At 39.2% G+C, this 6,490-nt stretch overlaps 1 pseudogene; it reads left to right on the top strand.

The window, feature by feature from the left end:
• The first annotated feature begins 1,144 nt into the window (after positions 1 to 1,144).
• On the top strand, positions 1,145 to 5,811 carry LOC136872253 (uncharacterized; annotated as a pseudogene).
• Positions 5,812 to 6,490: the final 679 nt, after the last annotated feature.

The raw sequence follows: 6,490 nt of genomic DNA, 5'->3' as shown, positions 1-6,490 counted from the left end.
TTTCAAGGAAGAAGCCTCAGTACAAACTACTGCTACCTTAAAGGCTACAGTGAGATTAAAACTCTTGACCATGTACTGGGATTTTGCACCAAGAGTGAATTGCAGTGGAATAGCAGGCACCGTCATGTATGAACAGCAATGGCCTCTTTGCTACGAAAATACACTTGAGTATCAAGTGGCTCAAACAGAAGAGCTAATATCATAGCAATAAACCAGAAGCAGTGTGTGGCCTATGTCTTGTATCAAACTGTTCAGTTTGAGTCCAACCTACAGCAAGCAAAGGAGGTAGACGGAGAGAAACATCAAATCTATGAGCCATGTCTTCCATACCTCAGCGAACAACATGGCATCCCATTTTTAAAAATGAGAAGTCTAGGTCTACTTTTTGGAGCTAGATCCGGTGTGTTGAAGTTTGTCTCTTGCATTCTGGTAGAACCAAGTTTTTCAAAGGACTTCCTGCATGATATTGTCCTGACTTTGGTAAGGACACTCTAACCATTTTATCATTTATATTTCAACATTTAAACAATTAATTTTACACATTTTCATTAAGAATATTTTTGCTGTAACTTAAAATTATAGAAAAAACATGTTAATTATTCTGGATCCACATGATGAGCTGTATCTACAGTCAGATAGAGAAATATATTTATCTCTCTCTCTCTCTCTCTCAGCACAAAACTGATCCAATCATTATTCACTGGTGTAGAGTTCTCAATTGTTTCACTTTCAGCTGCTATAAAAATCCAGGAGCATAAAACGGAAATGCTTTTATCACAGGAAGGTACAAGCCATACTTCAACACCACCGCAGAGGTAGCGAGTGGGCCTACCTGAAGATGACTGACAGATACTAAATGTCAGCAGACCCTGCTCATGTCGAGCATTTAGAAGATACAGGAAGGGAAGGGGAACTTCAAAAGTAATGGGCTGGACAGAGAGAGGTATTCTCAGTTGCTTAAAATAAACAGATTCGCTGTGTGGATTTGTAAGCTCCGCACACACCAAGGCAAACACGAGCACGAACACGAGAGTGAATGCGAACATTTACTGAACTCCCTAACACACACCAAAATACTAGTCTGCGCGGCCTGGCCATAGCCAACGTGTGTCCGTCAGTTTTCATGCTGAGTCTTGGCAATATCATGGAAGTCTCTCTGTTTGAAGAAGAATGTCTTCTTATCACAGTAGCTTCAGACGATGATGAGGAGGCAAAAAGGTAAATAAGACGAGATGAGATCCTATTTACGTAATGTGTGGGAAAACTTTAAAAAAAAATATATAGTTAATCATTCTTGATTCCTCATGAAACATAAAATGTAATATGATAGTGCAGAAGGTACAGATAATTATTCCATCTATCTGAACATGTTTTCCGTAATAACAGGGATAAACGCTGAATACTACGGGTGCATGACATTAATGCTTCAAGAGATATTGAAAGAGAATTCAATAACTTGTATCATCAGCTGAGGGAGGATGAAGAGAGATTTTACACACCATTTAGAATGAACTTTGAATGTTTCGATGAGCTTTTAGGGATGATCAAGAAGGATATAACAAAACTGAGCACGAACTACAGTACCAGCATCGACCTAATTCAGCGACTTGCTGTTGCTTTAAGACAAATCTCACTTATAGTTGTTTATAATGTAATACATGCCCGTGTTCTTCTTTTCTAAACACCACTACCTTCCCCCCACTTGAATAAATGGAGAAACTATCAAAATAACATCTTATATTCTAAGGAATTATTTTATTACCACAGTATTACACACTTATCTGTTTAATAACTATATCAGTAAGGTACCATAACATACACACAAACATAATACCGGTAAATAAGGTACACCATTTTCTCTCTCAGTATACTCGCGGTCCTGTATGTCAATTCAACATTGTTATTCACAAAACTATTGCTGCTACCCGTTTTATAGTGTAAGCAAGAAGGAAACACTATTGTTTCCCGATTCCAGTGTAACATAGTGGGAAGTTTAGGACAAGGAAGGTTGGGCTATGGCAAGAGATAAATTTTGTCCGAACAGTACATCACCATCAGACACATCAGGATGTGGAGTTTGACTGAATAAATGTGACTGTCTTTCACCGAAGGCTCAAGAAGTGAATGATTCACGCTATCTATGGAGCAGCTGGAGGATCTAGAGTAACTAGATGAGGGATGTGCAGGAGAAGGAGATTTCCTTCTAGAAAAAGTAACCTCTCCCATTTCCTGTAAATGAGCCAATTCTTGCTCTGTTACATATTGAGTTAGCTTAGCCTTAACTAAAGCTTATCTCCAAGGTGGAAACTGTTTCACGGTCTTGGCGAAACTGAGGAACATCAAATCAATTTCGTCCTGTTCTTGTGGCCTTCGACTTTGAAGGGAAGAAATTACTTTGTATGTGTTGGAAGGTCTGGTTGCAGTTTATCTTTCTTTCTCTTATGTTGGTTTCCACTTGAATGGTGCAGATCTGAAGGTCCAATTTCTGATGAGCTTTTGGAATTGTAGTTATCATCCTCCGCTATCACTGACATGTTGCTTCCTTTTGTAGGTAACACATTTGCTTCATCTTCCCTACCTTCGAGATCAACAGAAGCTACATTCGAGCCTGTCGATGCATATTCAACATATGGTCTCAGAAAGGACATTTGATTAGCCCATGGCCAGGATCTGTACCGATTTAGCTGTTCTGACGCCTGTCCACTAGTTGTTCTCAGTGATCGAAGGTGTTTACCACAACTGTCTCTTAGACCTTTCCATTTCTTAGTTCTTTCACCTGAAAAAATAAAGAAATACACTAACACTTGCACATTTTTAAACTTAAAATCATGATATTGTTAAGTTCTACTTCATATTCTAGGTTCTTGGCAACCAGTGATCACTTCAAGACTATTGGAAATAGTTTTCACATGGGATATTCTACTGTCAGTGCAATAGTGACTGAAAACTGTGAGGCCATTTGGAGACGTTTGCAATCTACGTATCTTCCAGAACCAACGCAAGACATATGGGAAGAAAATATAAAAGGATTCTATGAAAAATTGCAGTTTCCGAATTGCATTGGCAGCACTGATAGAAAGCATGTGCGAATCAAACAACCCAGCAACAGTAGTTTGACATATTTAAATTATTTGCGCACATAATCAATTGTTCTCCTGACAATTGCTGATCACGACAGTAAGTTTACTTGTATTGATGTTGGAGGCTATGGAAAAAATAGTGATGGTGGTATTTTCGAAGCTTCCTCTATGGGAAAAAGACTGAATAGTAGTACCATAGCGAATCGAAGGGGAAGTGCGACATCTTCTCCGTTCGCCCGTAAGAGAGCTCAAGAGGTTGGTGGGACACCCGCTTGGTGGCAGCACAGGCGATTGCGATGTCAACAGAGACCCTTGGCCATTAGCCTGCGTTATATTCTCCTTCAGTTGTAGTAATTTTTATTGCTCATTAACGTTGCTGTCAGAGATGTTTCGACAGTTTGCATTATTAGTGTATTCACGATTGAGTGGTGTGAGAAGTGTTATGTCTTAAATACCTCGGTCTTTGTCGCTATTGTGCTATAAGACAACGTATATCAGTGCGGGAGGAAGCTACCACATCATGCCATCGTTTTGTACCCGGCTGCAGATCTGGATATGACCGATTGTCTTCAGGTAGGCATTACTTCAGACCCCTAAAGAGAGTGGTATTTTACTAAAAGGGGAGAAGGCTATCCATAGAAAAAACCGAAAATTAACTCATAACTGTTTCGTGTGTGACATTCATTAATTTTTGCGATGGCATTCTCATTCAAGTCATCGTACAATTAGAGCAAGTAGGAGTCCGAATAATTGGTTTCACATCGGATGGTAGCCAGTCGAATAAAAAGTTATGGAAATGCTTAGGAATATCTGGTAACATAAAGAATCTGAGGTGCTAAATTTCCAATCCAACTGACTCCAACATAAAATTATGGGCATTTTCAGATGTGCTACATATATTTAAATGTGTAAGAAATCATTTTCATGACAAAGGACAGGTTAGTTATAATGGCAATATTGTTGATTATTCATTCTACAGGAAAGTTTACGAATGTGACTCGTCTCCTGAACTTTCCGGATTGAAAGTTTGCTACAAACTGACCTCTGCCCACTTGGATCCTAACTCGTTTCAGCGAATGAATGTAAGACTGGCATTTCAACTGTTCAGTAGATCAGTCGCTAATGGTATAGCATTCTATCGGGGTATTAAAACAGAGGATTTAGAAGACAGTAAACAAACGGAAATTTTCACAAGCGATTTAAACTTTCTGATTGACGCATTAAATTCGGCTATTCCCACTAAAGCACTGTATAAAGGATCACAGGCAAATGAAACTTTAATAAAAGGGCAAAATGTTCTCAGAGATACTCAAAATTCATTCGCTTCACAAAGAACACTGGAGTTTTTAAGAGTTACCGTGGAAAGTACCTTAGAAGTGTCTGAATATTCGTGGGAACACAATTATAGCTACGTTTTGAAAGGAAAATTTAATCAAGATCCCCTAGAACGTCATTTCGGTATCCTGCGATCACTAAATTGTGATGATAATCTGTCCACTACTGATTTTCTACATTATTACACACGTTGCAGCCTATTTATGTACTGACTAAACTTGCCTTATCGTCTGGCGGAAACTGTGAGTACAGAGCTGAATCCCCAATGATGTCTCTTGTTAATCAAATGCGTATTCTTGCGAGAGAAATTGAAAGTAAAATTTGTGCAGTGAAGACACAAGCTGTAGATGAAATCATGGAAAAAATTGTGAACATCGAAAATGACATTCAAATACCAGACTGGGAAAACTGTTTACCTGAGTTAAGTGGGCGGAATTGTAGCAAAGAGTACTTAGTGTATCATTTAGCCGGATACTTAGTGCGGAATATTTCAAAAGTGATTCAGTGTGATTTATGTCGTCCTTTCCTTTTCGGCAAACCGACTGATAATGTGCCTGCTTCCCTTTAATTAAAGATTCCGGCTCAATGCAGAGCACCACATATCTCACGTATGCGTCAGAAAGTGTTTATAATGTGTTGTTGTGGAAAAGCTATCGTGTATGGATTTTTATGGGGTGATACTTTCTTCGAGTACTTGTATAAATTAGATGTTATTAAAGTGAAGTCTTTGCAGTTGGGGTGCTGTGAAAATCATGTGCTGTGTTTGCTACCAAAACTCGTATTTCACTACTTGAAATATCGATTCCTCTTCCGTACGAAGGAGATAAGAAGGGAGCTGGTTACTTCGAAGGCAGCGAAATCATCCAGGAAATATTCCAAAGTGTCCAGCAGATGAAATCATTTAAAACGTAAGTTGCATGCTTGAGTTTCTTAGTAGATTTTGAAGTAGTAGTCCCGATAATGATTCTGTTATCCTCGCGCTCAGTCATCACTGTGGATGGCAGTGCCATCTGTGCGGCGGTCCATGGTAACTCTTGAAGATGTCACACTTCCTCTTCGATACGCTATGGCAGTACTTTGAATGTGCCAGAAAGTAGACAGTTGCAGGGACAAAATGAGTCCACACCATGCATCTTGGTTGGCGATGAAGCATTCCCACTTCGCCCATACTTGATACGGCCATTCCCATACCGACACTCCAGAAACGAAGGACTTAAAGAGAAGGTTATGCTGTGCTAGACGCAAAGTCGAGAATTCATTTGGTATTTTAGTGCAGAAATGGAGAGTTTTCTTAAGGCCTTTAGAAATTAAGGTTGATACTGCAAAACTAATTGTCAAAACTGCATGCATTCTTCATAATTATTTAAAATCAAAGCACTCTGAAGAAATACTCTAAATATGGGAGCCTTTCGAAGCCAAAACTTGCATCCTCGAAGGCCAGCTAATTTCGCATTTCAGATACGTGAACGATTCGTTACATTTTGCAGTTCAGGTTGAGTATGAACATTATTTGTTCCTACACCATCAAAATTTCTTCTACGGCTGTGTGCTATTTTCAAGCTCTAATCCCCTTTCCATCCATTAATTATTTATTTACCATAAACCTTTACATTATCTATGAAAGGCCAGGGGGCCTCCTGACCCCCTGAGCTTTTGAAATACCTACATCCTAAACTAAAACAATCATACACACTATTTACAGGTAAAGTAACAAAGTATAATGTATACATATTTCTCATTTGCACATCCTTTCACTTCCAGGTTCATTCTTCCACATATTTACATACATTTTCTCACCGCATGTACTTCCTAACGTCACAATGAACTATATTTACATTTTTACATTTAATGTTGCCAGGGAGGTAATTCCAAAGTCGTGATAAACGGGCAAAGAAACCTAGTTTGTAGGACTCAGTTCGCGGTAGAAGACACACCCCTTTGCCCCTGTGGACAGAGCTGTAGGATAAGGATAGTGGAGGGAGTGGTGAAAGGGTGAATTGCCCTCCTGAGGGACTTGTGTAAAAAGGTGATGTTGCTTTGTTTATACAAGGAGGCGATTGAAGGGAGGGAAGGCA

This window comes from Anabrus simplex, chromosome 4 (genome assembly GCF_040414725.1).
Source record: "Anabrus simplex isolate iqAnaSimp1 chromosome 4, ASM4041472v1, whole genome shotgun sequence".
NCBI classification, from domain to species: Eukaryota; Metazoa; Arthropoda; class Insecta; order Orthoptera; family Tettigoniidae; genus Anabrus; species Anabrus simplex.
Note: the sequence above shows the minus strand (reverse complement) of the source record. Positions and strands in the feature narration are given on the sequence as shown.